At 31.5% G+C, this 14,669-nt stretch overlaps 1 long non-coding RNA gene across 1 annotated transcript; it reads right to left on the bottom strand.

Moving 5' to 3' along the window:
* Window positions 1-6,632: 6,632 nt before the first annotated feature.
* LOC136043454 (uncharacterized) lies at window positions 6,633-8,982 on the bottom strand. The gene is made up of 2 exons (XR_010621618.1): window positions 8,918-8,982; window positions 6,633-6,717 (listed from the first exon to the last, which is right to left on the bottom strand). It is a non-coding gene; the product is annotated as an uncharacterized LOC136043454 (long non-coding RNA).
* Window positions 8,983-14,669: the final 5,687 nt, after the last annotated feature.

The raw sequence follows: 14,669 nt of genomic DNA, 5'->3' as shown, positions 1-14,669 counted from the left end.
TATTATTTTCGTGGAAAAGATGTTGCAATTGGGAAACGATTGTCCTTTTCAACGTTGGGAGAAATTTCGCAACGTGCATTCAATTCAGAATTTCTATCACTGATGAAGTACAATTGTAAAAATTTATGATTCTCGCCTGAGAATGGTAGAAGGGACCCTGCTCAATGCTAAATTTGCCCTTTTACTTGAAAGTAGACATAAATTGATCTGGATTTTCGATTTGGGCTCCAAACGACGTCATTTGGAAACATGAGTTGTATTTTCTGATTTGTGACAAAAAAGGCTTAGATTCTGACGTAGTTCCAGTAAGGAAAGTCTTCAATGGCTCTGGTGGTGCAGCCAATAGAGGAAGTTTAACTTTCCTGAGGGGCAACACATTCCCATTGTTTCACCATTGAATTTCAAGGCCTTGCAATAGGGACAAATTTTAGACATTGTCCCGATTTGAACACATCTACTCAAGCTATAATCATCGACTGGGTTGTACCTGAATGCCAGGCGATAACTTTCAGGTTGCTCTGATTCCTCGGCACGCTTTCTTTTCTTACTTTCTCTATCAGCAGCAAGCCTGATTTCTTGCTGTTCTTGTGATTCCTCGGCACGCTTTCTTTTCTTACTTTCTCTATCAGCAGCAAGCCTGATTTCTTGCTGTTCTTGTAATTCCTCGGCACGCCTTCTTTTTTCACTTTCTCTTTTAGCAGCAAGTCTGCTTCCGCGTTGCTCTGGTAGTTCCTCGGCACGCTTTCTGTTCTTTCTTTCTCTATCAGCCTCAAGCCTGTTTCCTTGCTGTTCTTTTGATTCCTCGGCACGCTTTCTGTTCTTTCTTTCTCTATCAGCCTCAAGCCTGTTTCCTTGCTGTTCTTTTGATTCCTCGGCACGCTTTCTGTTCTTTCTTTCTCTATCAGCCTCAAGCCTGTTTCCTTGCTGTTCTTTTGATTCCTCGGCACGCTTTCTTTTCTGACTTTCTCTATCAGCAGCAAGTTTTTTGGCATAGACTCTTTGAGCATCTTCATCGGCTTTTGCCATTGTAAGTTCATCAGTCATTTTAAACTTAAACATTAATAGATTTCTACGTGAACATATGTCTTAAATATCTTGAATGACGTCACCGTCAAAGCTAAAATGACGACAACTAATTTCATGACGTCAGTCAACACAGAAACATGACGTCACCTGACAGACAGACAGACACACAGACAGACAACTTATTTTTATTTATATAGATATATATATATAATAGCTGTTGGGGTGGCGCTTCGCGCCACCCCAACAATTAGTTGGTGGGGGCGCTTCGCGCCCCCCCCCCCCCAAGCCCCCCCGCGCGCGCAAGTCGTTACGCGCCATACTAGTTACGCGCCATTGTAGTTGTGTCCCTATGTCCCACCTGTGAATATAGATATATCTATATATATAAAAATAAGTTGTCTGTCTGTGGATGTGTGGATGGATGTGTGGATGGATGTGTCAGGTGACGTCACCTGAAAAAACTGGATTAGGTGACGTCAAAACTGAAAAAACTAAAAAAGGCAAAAACTACAAAAAAAACTAAAAACTAATTAAAAAAATAAAAAAGCTAAAAAACTAAAAAAACTATAAAGGTAAAAACCAATAAAAAACTAAAAAAAAAACTGAAAAAACTAAAAAAAGGCAAAAAACTACAAAAAAAACTAAAAACTAATAAAAAAGTAAAAAAGCTAAAAAACTAAAAAAACTAAAAAAACTAAAAAAAGGTAAAAAACTAAAAAAAATAAAAAATAAAAAAAAACTAAAAAAAAGGAAAAAACTGAAAAATAAGCTAAAATAAAGGTAAAAACCAATAAAAAACTAAAAAAAAAAGGAAAAAACTAATAAATGACGACACTCAAAGAGAAAGCGACCAGGACAAAAAACTAAAAAAAAAGGCAAAAACTACAAAAAAACTAAAAACTAATAAAAAAATAAAAAAGCTAAAAACTAAAAAAACTAAAAAAAGGTAAAAAACTAAAAAAACTAAAAACTAAAAAAAAACTAAAAAAGGTAAAACTAAAAGAACTAAAAAAGAAAAAAATAAATGACGACACTCAAAGAGAAAGCGACCAGGACAAAAGGAATGTTCGATTAGCAATCAACAAAGCACCGGGACACAGGGGAGTATAAATGACGACCAGGACACAAGTAAAAAAAAAAATTAACAAAACTAAAAAGAAGGTAAAAACTACAAAAAAACTAAAAAGAAAAAAAACTAAAAACTATAAAAAAACTAAAAAATCTAAAAATCTAATAAACTAAAAAAGAAAAAAAAAGGAAAAAAATAAAGGAGAAAAACAAAACTAAAAAACGATGTATATACAGACCGGTACACCGGGATACAAATGACGACCGGGACACAGGGAATATAAATAACGACCGGGACACAGGGACACAACTACAACGGGGACACCGGGGGAAACAGGGGGATATAAATGACGACCGGGACAAAAAACTAAAAAGAAATAAAAACTAAAAACTAATAAAAAAAACTAAAAAATCTAAAAATCTAAATAAGCTAAAAAAGAAAAAAAAAGGAAAAAAATAAAGGAGAAAAACAAAACTAAAAAACGAATGTATATACAGACCGGGACACCGGGATACAAATGATGACCGGGACCCGGGACACAGGGAATATAAATGACGACCGGGACACAGGGACACAACTACAACGGGGACACCGGGGGAAACAGGGGGATAACCTGACAATCTATTTATATGCAAAGACAATGGGACAGCAAAGAATGTTGTATATTCGCAAGTTTTACGTAGTTAAAACCATATATATATATATATATATCTATATTCACAGGTGGGACATAGGGGACACAACTACAATGGCGCGTAACTATTATGGCGCGTAACGACTTACGCGCGCGGGGGGGGCTTGGGGGGGGCGCGAAGCGCCCCCACCAACTAGGTGTTGGGGTGGCGCGAAGCGCCACCCCAACAGCTAGTATATATATATATATATATATATATATATATATATATATATATATATATATATATATATATATATATATATATATATATATATATATATATATATAATATATATATATATATATGTTTTTAACTACGTAAAACTTGCGAATATACAACATTCTTTGCTATCCCATTGTCTGTGCATATAAATAGATTGTCAGGTTTACCGACTCTTGAACATGCAACATATAATGGTCAATGGGAAAACAATCCGTATTCAGATCTATACCTCATGATTCTAATGATTGCCCTTGAGCTTTGTTGATGGTGATTGCTAATCGACCATTCCCTGAGTCGCCATCGTCATTTATATATCCCCCTGTGCACCCCGGCGTCCCCTTTGTAGTTATGTCCCCGTGTCCCGGTCGTCATTTATATTCCCTGTGTCCCGGTCGTCATTTGTGTCCCGGTGTCCAGTCTCTGATTTTTCTTTGAGTGTCCCGGGCGTCATTTATATTCCTTGTGTCCCGGTGTCCCGGTCGTCATTTATATCCCCCTGTGCCCCCGGCGTCCCCCGTTGTAGTTGTGTCATTTATATTCCCTGTGTCCCGGTCGTCATCCCGGTATACATTCGTTTTGAATTGGTATATGATGAAATAAATTTTTAATTTTTTTCCCTTTTTTTCCTTTGTTTTTTTTTATTGGTTTTGACCTTTTTTTTAGGTTTTTTAGTTTTTTCTTTTTTCTTTTTAGTTTTTTTTGAAGTTTTTATCTTTTTAGTTTTTTTATTTTTATTTATATTTTTTTAGTTTTCTTTTTCTCCTTTATTTTTCAGTTTTTTTCCTTTTTTTAGTTTTTTTTTCTTTTTAGTTCTTTTAGTTTTTACCTTTTTTAGTTTTTTTTAGTTTTTTAGATGAAAATTTTTTTAGTTTTATTCCTTTTTTTCTTTTCAGTTTTTTATTGGTTTTTACTTTTTTTTTTAGCTTTTTTAGTTTTTTTTCGTTTTTTCTTTTTACTTTTTTTTTTAGTTTTTATCTTTTTTATTTTTTTTTATTTTTATTCTTAATTTTTTTTATTAGTTTTTAGTTTTTTTTGTAGTTTTTGCCTTTTTTAGTTTTTTCAGTTTTTTTAGTTTTTAGATTTTTACCTTTTTTAGCCTAACCAGGATTTTAACCTGGGACCTTCATTCTCCGTTCTGACACCCTCTCTCACCGAGTGACTACTCCAGCATATTCATTTTGATGTTTTAAATGGTATATTATTAACCAAATTAATGTGTTTTACAATATACTAAGCATCGTCATAACAAAAATGACGACAACTAATTTCATGACGTCAGTCAACAAAGAAATTAAGTTCTGAAATTAAGTCATGAAATTAGTTGCCGTCATTTTTGCTTTGACGGTGACGTCATTCAAGTTATATAAGACATATGTTCACGTAGAAATCTATTAATGTTTAAGTTTACAATGACTGATGAAGATGCTCAAAGAGTCTATGCCAAAAAACTTGCTGCTGATAGAGAAAGTCAGAAAAGAAAGCGTGCCGAGGAACTATCAGCAGCAAGTTTTTTGGCATAGACTCTTTCAACACCTAGTTGGTGGGGGCGCTTCGCGCCCCCCCCCCCCCCCAAGCCCCCCCCGCGCGCGTAAGTCGTTACGCGCCATATTAGTACGCGCCATTGTAGTTGTGTTCCCTATGTCCCACCTGTGAATATAGATAGATAATATATATATATATATATATATATATATATATATATATATATATATATATATAATATATATATATATATATATATATATATATATACTAGCTGTTGGGGTGGCGCTTCGCGCCACCCCCAACACCTAGTTGGTGGGGGCGCTTCGCGCCCCCCCCAAGCCCCCCCGCGCGCGTAAGTCGTTACGCGCCATAATAGTTACGCGCCATTGTAGTTGTGTCCCTATGTCCACCCTGTGAATATAGATATATATATATATATATGGTTTTAACTACGTAAAACTTGCGAATATACAACATTCTTTGCTGTCCCATTGTCTTTGCATATAAATAGATTGTCAGGTTTACCGACTCTTGAACATGCAACATATAATGGTCCATGGGAAAACAATCTGTATTCAGATCTATACCTCATGATTCTAATGATTGCCCTTGAGCTTTGTTGATGGTGATTGCTAATCGACCATTCCCTGTCCCGGTGTCCCGGTCGTCATTTACATCCCCTGTTTCCCCCGGTGTCCCCGTTGTAGTTGTGTCCCTGTGTCCCGGTCGTCATTTATATTCCCTGTGTCCCGGGTCCGGTCATCATTTGTATCCCGGTGTCCCGGTCTGTATATACATTCGTTTTTTAGTTTTGTTTTTCTCCTTTATTTTTTTCCTTTTTTTTTCTTTTTTAGCTTATTTAGATTTTTAGATTTTTTAGTTTTTTTTATTAGTTTTTAGTTTTTATTTCTTTTTAGTTTTTTTGTCCCGGTCGTCATTTATATCCCCCTGTTTCCCCCGGTGTCCCCGTTGTAGTTGTGTCCCTGTGTCCCGGTCGTTATTTATATTCCCTGTGTCCCGGTCGTCATTTGTATCCCGGTGTACCGGTCTGTATATACATTCGTTTTTTAGTTTTGTTTTTCTCCTTTATTTTTTTCCTTTTTTTTCTTTTTTAGTTTATTTAGATTTTTAGATTTTTTAGTTTTTTTATTAGTTTTTAGTTTTTTTTTCTTTTTAGTTTTTTTTGTAGTTTTTACCTTCTTTTAGTTTTGTTAATTTTTTTTTTTACTTGTGTCCTGGTCGTCATTTATACTCCCTGTGTCCCGGTGCTTTGTTGATTGCTAATCGAACATTCCTTTTGTCCTGGTCGCTTTCTCTTTGAGTGTCGTCATTTATTTTTTTCTTTTTAGTTCTTTAGTTTTTACCTTTTTTAGTTTTTTTTTAGTATTTAGTTTTTTAGTTTTTACCTTTTTTAGTTTTTTTAGTTTTTTTAGTTTTTTAGCTTTTTTATTTTTTTTATTAGTTTTTAGTTTTTTTGTAGTTTTTGCCTTTTTTTTAGTTTTTTTAGTTTTTTAGCTTTTTATTAGTTTTTAGTTTTTTTGTAGTTTTTGCCTTTTTTTTGTTTTTTTAGTTTTTTAGCTTTTTTATTTTTTTTATTAGTTTTTAGTTTTTTTTGTAGTTTTTGCCTTTTTTTAGTTTTTTTCAGTTTTGACGTCACCTGATCCAGTTTTTTCAGGTGACGTCACCTGATCCACGATCCACAGATCCACAGACAACTTATTTTTATATATATAGATAGTTTTTTTTTTTTTACTTATGTCCTGGTCGTCATTTATACTCCCTGTGTCCCGGTGCTTTGTTGATTGCTAATCGAACATTCCTTTTGTCCTGGTCGCTTTCTCTTTGAGTGTCGTCATTTATTAGTTTTTTCCTTTTTTTTTTAGTTTTTTATTGGTTTTTACCTTTATTAGCTTATTTTTCAGTTTTTTCCTTTTTTTAGTTTTTTTTTTATTTTTTATTTTTTTTTAGTTTTTTACCTTTTTTAGTTTTTTTAGTTTTTTTAGTTTTTAGCTTTTTTACTTTTTTTATTAGTTTTTAGTTTTTTTTTGTAGTTTTTGCCTTTTTTTAGTTTTTTCAGTTTTTTTTTTAGTTTTTTATTGGTTTTTACCTTTATAGTTTTTTTAGTTTTTTAGCTTTTTTATTTTTTTTATTAGTTTTAGTTTTTTTTGTAGTTTTTGCCTTTTTTTAGTTTTTTCAGTTTTGACGTCACCTAATCCAGTTTTTTTCAGGTGACGTCACCTGACACATCCATCCATCCATCCACAGACAGACAACTTATTTTTATATAGATAGAAGATAGATATATATATATATATATACTAGCTGTTGGGGTGGCGCTTCGCGCCACCCCAACACCTAGTTGGTGGGGGCGCTTCGCGCCCCCCCCCCAAGCCCCCCCGCGCGCGTAAGTCGTTACGCGCCATAATAGTTACGCGCCATTGTAGTTGTGTCCCTATGTCCCACCTGTGAATATAGATATATATATATATATGGTTTTAACTACGTAAAACTTGCGAATATACAACATTCTTTGCTGTCCCATTGTCTTTGCATATAAATAGATTGTCAGGTTATCCCCCTGTTTCCCCCGGTGTCCCCGTTGTAGTTGTGTCCCTGTGTCCCGGTCGTCATTTATATTCCCTGTGTCCCGGGTCCCGGTCATCATTTGTATCCCGGTGTCCCGGTCTGTATATACATTCGTTTTTTAGTTTTGTTTTTCTCCTTTATTTTTTTCCTTTTTTTTTCTTTTTTAGCTTATTTAGATTTTTAGATTTTTAGTTTTTTTTATTAGTTTTTAGTTTTTATTTCTTTTTAGTTTTTTTGTCCCGGTCGTCATTTATATCCCCCTGTTTCCCCCGGTGTCCTCGTTGTAGTTGTGTCCCTGTGTCCCGGTCGTTATTTATATTCCCTGTGTCCGGTCGTCATTTGTATCCCGGTGTACCGGTCTGTATATACATTCGTTTTTTAGTTTTGTTTTTCTCCTTTATTTTTTTCCTTTTTTTTTCTTTTTAGTTTATTTAGATTTTTAGATTTTTTAGTTTTTTATTAGTTTTTAGTTTTTTTTTCTTTTTAGTTTTTTTTGTAGTTTTTACCTTCTTTTTAGTTTGTTAATTTTTTTTTTTACTTGTGTCCTGGTCGTCATTTATACTCCCTGTGTCCCGGTGCTTTGTTGATTGCTAATCGAACATTCCTTTTGTCCTGGTCGTCATTTATATCCCCCTGTTTCCCCCGGTGTCCTCGTTGTAGTTGTGTCCCTGTGTCCCGGTCGTTATTTATATTCCCTGTGTCCCGGTCGTCATTTGTATCCCGGTGTACCGGTCTGTATATACATTCGTTTTTTAGTTTTGTTTTTCTCCTTTATTTTTTTCCTTTTTTTTTCCTTTTTAGTTTATTTAGATTTTTAGATTTTTTAGTTTTTTTATTAGTTTTTAGTTTTTTTTTTCTTTTTAGTTTTTTTGTAGTTTTTACCTTCTTTTTAGTTTTGTTAATTTTTTTTTTTACTTGTGTCCTGGTCGTCATTTATACTCCCTGTGTCCCGGTGCTTTGTTGATTGCTAATCGAACATTCCTTTTGTCCTGGTCGCTTTCTCTTTGAGTGTCGTCATTTATTTTTTTCTTTTTTAGTTCTTTTAGTTTTTACCTTTTTTAGTTTTTTTTTAGTTTTTAGTTTTTTTAGTTTTTTACCTTTTTTTAGTTTTTTTAGTTTTTTAGCTTTTTTTATTTTTTTTATTAGTTTTTTAGTTTTTTTTGTAGTTTTTGCCTTTTTTTTTAGTTTTTTTAGTTTTTTAGCTTTTTTATTAGTTTTTAGTTTTTTTTGTAGTTTTTGCCTTTTTTTAGTTTTTTCAGTTTTGACGTCACCTGATCCAGTTTTTTCAGGTGACGTCACCTGATCCACGATCCACAGATCCACAGACAACTTATTTTTATATATATAGATAGTTTTTTTTTTTTTACTTATGTCCTGGTCGTCATTTATACTCCCTGTGTCCCGGTGCTTTGTTGATTGCTAATCGAACATTCCTTTTGTCCTGGTCGCTTTCTCTTTGAGTGTCGTCATTTATTAGTTTTTTCCTTTTTTTTTAGTTTTTTATTGGTTTTTACCTTTATTTTAGCTTATTTTTCAGTTTTTTCCTTTTTTTTAGTTTTTTTTTATTTTTTATTTTTTTTAGTTTTTTACCTTTTTTAGTTTTTTTAGTTTTTTTAGTTTTTAGCTTTTTTACTTTTTTTATTAGTTTTTAGTTTTTTTTTGTAGTTTTTGCCTTTTTTTAGTTTTTTCAGTTTTTTTTTTAGTTTTTTATTGGTTTTTACCTTTATAGTTTTTTTAGTTTTTTAGCTTTTTTATTTTTTTTATTAGTTTTTAGTTTTTTTTGTAGTTTTTGCCTTTTTTTAGTTTTTTCAGTTTTGACGTCACCTAATCCAGTTTTTTCAGGTGACGTCACCTGACACATCCATCCATCCATCCACAGACAGACAGACAACTTATTTTTATATAGATAGATAGATATATATATATATATATATATATATATATAAACTAGCTGTTGGGGTGGCGCTTCGCGCCACCCCAACACCTAGTTGGTGGGGGCGCTTCGCGCCCCCCCCAAGCCCCCCCGCGCGCGTAAGTCGTTACGCGCCATATTAGTTACGCGCCATTGTAGTTGTGTCCCTATGTCCCACCTGTGAATATAGATATATATATATATATATATATATATATATATATATATATATATATATATATATATATATATATATATATTATATATATATATATATATATATATATATATATATATATATATGTTTTTAACTACGTAAAACTTGCGAATATACAACATTCTTTGCTGTCCCATTGTCTGTGCATATAAATAGATTTTCAGGTTTACCGACTCTTGAACATGCAACATATAATGGTCCATGAGAAAACAATCCGTATTCAGATCTATACCTCATGATTCTAATGATTGCCCTTGAGCTTTGTTGATGGTGATTGCTAATCGACCATTCCCTGAGTCGCCATCGTCATTTATATATCCCCCTGTGCACCCCGGCGTCCCCTTTGTAGTTATGTCCCTGTGTCCCGGTCGTCATTTATATTCCCTGTGTCTCGGTCGTCATTTGTGTCCCGGTGTTCCAGTCTGTGATTTCTCTTTGAGTGTCCCGGGCGTCATTTATATTCCTTGTGTCCCGGTGTCCCGGTCGTCATTTATATCCCCCTGTGCCCCCCGGCGTCCCCCATTGTAGTTGTGTCCCTGTGTCCCGGTCGTCATTTATATTCCCTGTGTCCCGGTCGTCATTTGTATCCCGGTGTCCGGTCTGTATATACATTCGTTTTTTAGTTTTGTTTTCTCCTTTATTTTTTTCCTTTTTTTTTTTTTTTTCTTTTTTAGTTTATTTAGATTTTTAGATTTTTAGTTTTTTTATTAGTTTTTAGTTTTTTTGTAGTTTTTACCATTTTTTTTAGTTTTTTTTTGTTTTTTTTTTACTTATGTCCTGGTCGTCATTTATACTCCCTGTGTCCCGGTCGTCATTTGTGTCTCGGTGCTTTGTTGATTGCTAATTTATATTATATTTATATTTATATTTTTTTTATTTATTAATATTTTTTTTAGTTTTCTTTTTCTCTTATTTTTCAGTTTTTTCCTTTTTTTTAGTTTTTTCTTTTTTAGTTTTTAGTTTTTTTTTTGTTTTTTACCTTTTTTTAGTTTTTTTAGTTTTTTTAGTTTTTTTAGCTTTTTAGTTTTTTTATTAGTTTTTAGTTTTTTTTTTAGTTTTTGCCTTTTTTTTAGTTTTTTCAGTTTTTTTTAGTTTTTAGTTTTTTACCTTTTTTTAGTTTTTTTTAGTTTTTTAGCTTTTTTAGTTTTTTTCTTTTTAGTTTTTTTTGTAGTTTTTACCTTTTTTAGTTTTTTTTCTTCTTTTGTATTAGTGTGAAATAATTCAGACGTCATATGTGGACAAACACGACGTCACTCGACAGACAGACAGACAGACATAACCCACAAACAACTTATTTTTATATATATTTATTCATATTTTTTTAGTTTTCTTTTTCTCTTTTATTTTTCAGTTTTTTCCTTTTTTTTAGTTTTTTTCTTTTTTAGTTTTTAGTTTTTTTTAGTTTTTTACCTTTTTTTAGTTTTTTTTTTTAGTTTTTTTTAGTTTTTAGCTTTTTTAGTTTTTTTATTAGTTTTTATTTTTTTGTAGTTTTTGCCTTTTTTTATTTTTTTCAGTTTTTTTTAGTTATTAGATTTTTACCTTTTTTTAGTTTTTTTTAGTTTTTTAGCTTTTTTAGTTTTTTTTCTTTTTAGTTTTTTTTGTAGTTTTTACCTTTTTTGGTTTTTCTCTTCTTTTGTATTAGTGTGAAATAATTCAGACGTCATATGTGGACAAACATGACGTCACCTGATCCATCCACAGATCCACACACAGACAACTTATTTTTATATATATAGATAGATAGATTGATAGATATATATATATATATATATATATATATATATATATATATATATATATATATATATATATATATATATATATATATATATATATATATATATATGTATAATATTCACAGGTGGGACACAGGGACACAACTACAATGGCGCATAACTAATACGGTGCGTAACGACTTACGCGCGCGGGGGGGCTGGGGGGCACGAAACGCCCCCCACCCACTTGCCAGCATATGAGGTCTGAAAAATAAAGAATAAAAAGAAAACTAAAAAAAGAAAAAAATTGAGAAGGTAAAAAACTAAGACTAAAAAGAAAAAAAGAAAAAAATAATAAAAGTTAAAAAAGAATAAAAGAGAAAAAGTAAAAAAAAAAAACTAAGAAAAACCTAGTAAGAAAAAAACTTGAAAAATTAAGAAAATTGGGAAAAAGGTAAAAATCTAAAAAACAAACTAAGAAAAACTTAAAAAGCTACAAAACTAAAAAAAGAAGAAAAATGTTAAAGCATGTTTATTTTTTTTGTATATTTGAGGGTTTCCATGTGATATCTGAAAAATGAAGAAGGAAATAAAAACAAAAAACAAAAAGAAGGTAAAAACTAAAAAAAACTAAAAAGAAAAAAAAACTAAAAAAGCTAAGAAACTAATTAAACTATAAAAGAAAAAAATAAAAAAACTAAAAGAGAAAAACTTAAAAAATAGCTACAAAACTAAAAATAGAAAACACCAAAAAAGTAATAAAAATTAAAGTATCTTTGTTTTTTTGTATGTTGGAGGGTTTACACATGACGTCCTGAAAAATAAAGAAGAAAATGAAAACAAAAAAATAAAAAAAAGGTAAAAAACTAAGAAAATAAAAGAAAAAAAACTAAAAAAACTAAAAAATCTATAAAATAAAAATAAGAAAAAAACTAAAAAAGAAAAAAAGAAGCAAAGAAAAAACTAAAAAATGAAAAAAACCTAAGATTTTAAATGAAAAAATAAAAAGGTAAAAAACTAAAAAGAAAAAAAGCTAAAAAAATTAAAAGCTACAAAACTAAAAAAAAGATAAACTAAACAAGAAAAAAAATTAAAAAAAAGGAAAAAAACTAAAAACAGAAAAAGGAAAAAACGAAAAACAAAAAAAGAACAACTAAAACAAGAAAAAAAAACAAAAAAGGGAAAAACTAAAAAAGAAAAAAAACTAAAAAAAGGAAGAAAAACCAAAAAAGAAAACAAATTAATAAAAAGAAACCAAAACAAGAGCTAAGAGCTCATATGGTCCTTGTGACGAGGCAAGAAGAGTTAAGAGCCAAGAGATCATATGGTATGAGGTCTAACAAAATTCTATGAATCAATAACTTGATTTAAAAGGAATATAAGAGGCTTAATGCCGGTCAGCATTTAAAATAAGAGCTCTGAGTCACGATGTCCTTCTAAATATCAAAATTCACTAAGATCTTATCACCCACTCGTAAGTTATCAAAACCTAATTTTTTTCTAATTTTTTCTCTCCCCTTAGCCCCCCAGATGGTCGAATCTGGGGAAAACGACTTTATCAAGTCAATTTGTTCAGCTCCCTGACACGCTTACCAATTTTCATCGTCCTGGCACGTCCCCTCCAAAGGTGGCCAAATCACTGAACCCCTCCACCCAACTCCCCCAAAGAGAGCGAATCCAGCACGGTTCCGTCAATCACGTATCAAGGGACATTTGCTTATTCTATCCAACAAGCTTCATCCCCATTCCTCACTCCAAGTGTTTTCCAAGGTTTCCCCCTCCAACACCCTCAATGTCGAAAATTCTGGTCGGGATTTCAAATAAGAGCTCTGAGACATGAATTCCTCCTAAATATCGAATTTCATTAAGATCCGATCACCTATTCATAAGATAAAAATACCCAATTTTCAAGTTTTCCAAGAATTCCGATTTCCTCCTCCATATCCCCCCAATGTCACAGTTTCTGGTCAGAATTTAAAATTAGAACGTTAAAGCACAAGTTTCAAGTTTCATTAAGCTCTGGTCACCCTTTTGTAAGTTACAAATACCTCAATTTTCAAAATTAGCCCCCCCCCCCCAACTCCACCAAAGAGAGAAGATCCGGTCCGGTTATATCAGTCACGTATCTTAGACAGATTTTTATTCTTCCGATTCAGTTTCATCCTGATCTCAACGCTTTAAGTATTTTCTAAGATTTCGTCCCCCCCCAGCTGCCCCAATTACACTGGATCCGGTTGAGATTTAAATTAAGAGATCTGAGTTATGAGGCCCTTCTAAATATGACGTTTCATGAAGGTCCGATTACTTCTTCGTAAGTTAAAAATTTGTCATTTTTCTAATTTTTTCAGAATTAACCCCCTCCCCCTAATAGGGCGGATCCATTCCAATTTTTTAAATCACGTATCTAAGACTTCTGCATATTTTCCCACCAAGTTTCATCTCGATCCCTTCAATCTAAGCTTTTCCACGATTTTAGGCTCCCCCACCCCTGTAAATGTGTCTGTAATTTCTCTTTGAGTGTTCCGGTCGTCATTGTGTCCTGGTGTCCAGTTTAGTAGTGTCATCTTATAATGACGTCATATACGAAGCCTTATATACTTATAATGACGACAAATGCAAAGTCACAAACAAACAAACATGCATACATACAACTTATCTATATATATATACTAGCTGTTGGGGTGGCGCTTCGCGCCACCCCAACACCTAGTTGGTGGGGGCGCTTCGCGCCCCCCCAAGCCCCCCCCCGCGCGCGTAAGTCGTTACGCGCCATATTAGTTACGCGCCATTGTAGTTGTGTCCCTATGTCCCACCTGTGAATATATATATATATATATATATATATATATATATATATATATATATATATATATATGTTTTTAACTTTTTTAGTTTATTTAGATTTTTAGATTTTTTAGTTTTTTTATTAGTTTTTAGTTTTTTTGTAGTTTTTACCATTTTTTTTACTTTTTTATATTTATTAATATTTTTTTAGTTTTCTTTTTCTCTTATTTTTTCAGTTTTTTCCTTTTTTTTAGTTTTTTCTTTTTTAGTTTTTAGTTTGTTTTTTTTTTACCTTTTTTTAGTTTTTTTAGTTTTTTTTAGTTTTTTTAGCTTTTTTAGTTTTTTTATTAGTTTTAGTTTTTTTTTAGTTTTTGCCTTTTTTTAGTTTTTTTTAGTTTTTAGTTTTTTACCTTTTTTTAGTTTTTTTAGTTTTTTAGCTTTTTTAGTTTTTTTTCTTTTTAGTTTCTTTTGTAGTTTTTACCTTTTTTAGTTTTTTTTTCTTCTTTTGTATTAGTGTGAAATAATTCAGACGTCATATGCGGACAAACACGACGTCACTCGACAGACAGACAGACAGACATACCCACAAACAACTTATTTTTATATATATTTATTCATATTTTTTTAGTTTTCTTTTTCTCTTTTATTTTTTCAGTTTTTTCCTTTTTTTTAGTTTTTTTCTTTTTTAGTTTTTAGTTTTTTTTAGTTTTTTACCTTTTTTTAGTTTTTTTTAGTTTTTTTAGTTTTTTAGCTTTTTTAGTTTTTTTATTAGTTTTTATTTTTTTTGTAGTTTTTGCCTTTTTTTATTTTTTTCAGTTTTTTTTTAGTTATTAGATTTTTACCTTTTTTTAGTTTTTTTTTTAGTTTTTTAGCTTTTTTAGTTTTTTTCTTTTTAGTTTTTTTTGTAGTTTTTACCTTTTTTAGTTTTTTTTCTTCTTTGTATTAGTGTGAAATAATTCAGACGTCATATGCGGAC

The sequence above is a fragment of the Artemia franciscana genome, unplaced genomic scaffold (genome assembly GCF_032884065.1).
Source record: "Artemia franciscana unplaced genomic scaffold, ASM3288406v1 Scaffold_6126, whole genome shotgun sequence".
NCBI lineage: Eukaryota > Metazoa > Arthropoda > Branchiopoda > Anostraca > Artemiidae > Artemia > Artemia franciscana.
Note: the sequence above shows the minus strand (reverse complement) of the source record. Positions and strands in the feature narration are given on the sequence as shown.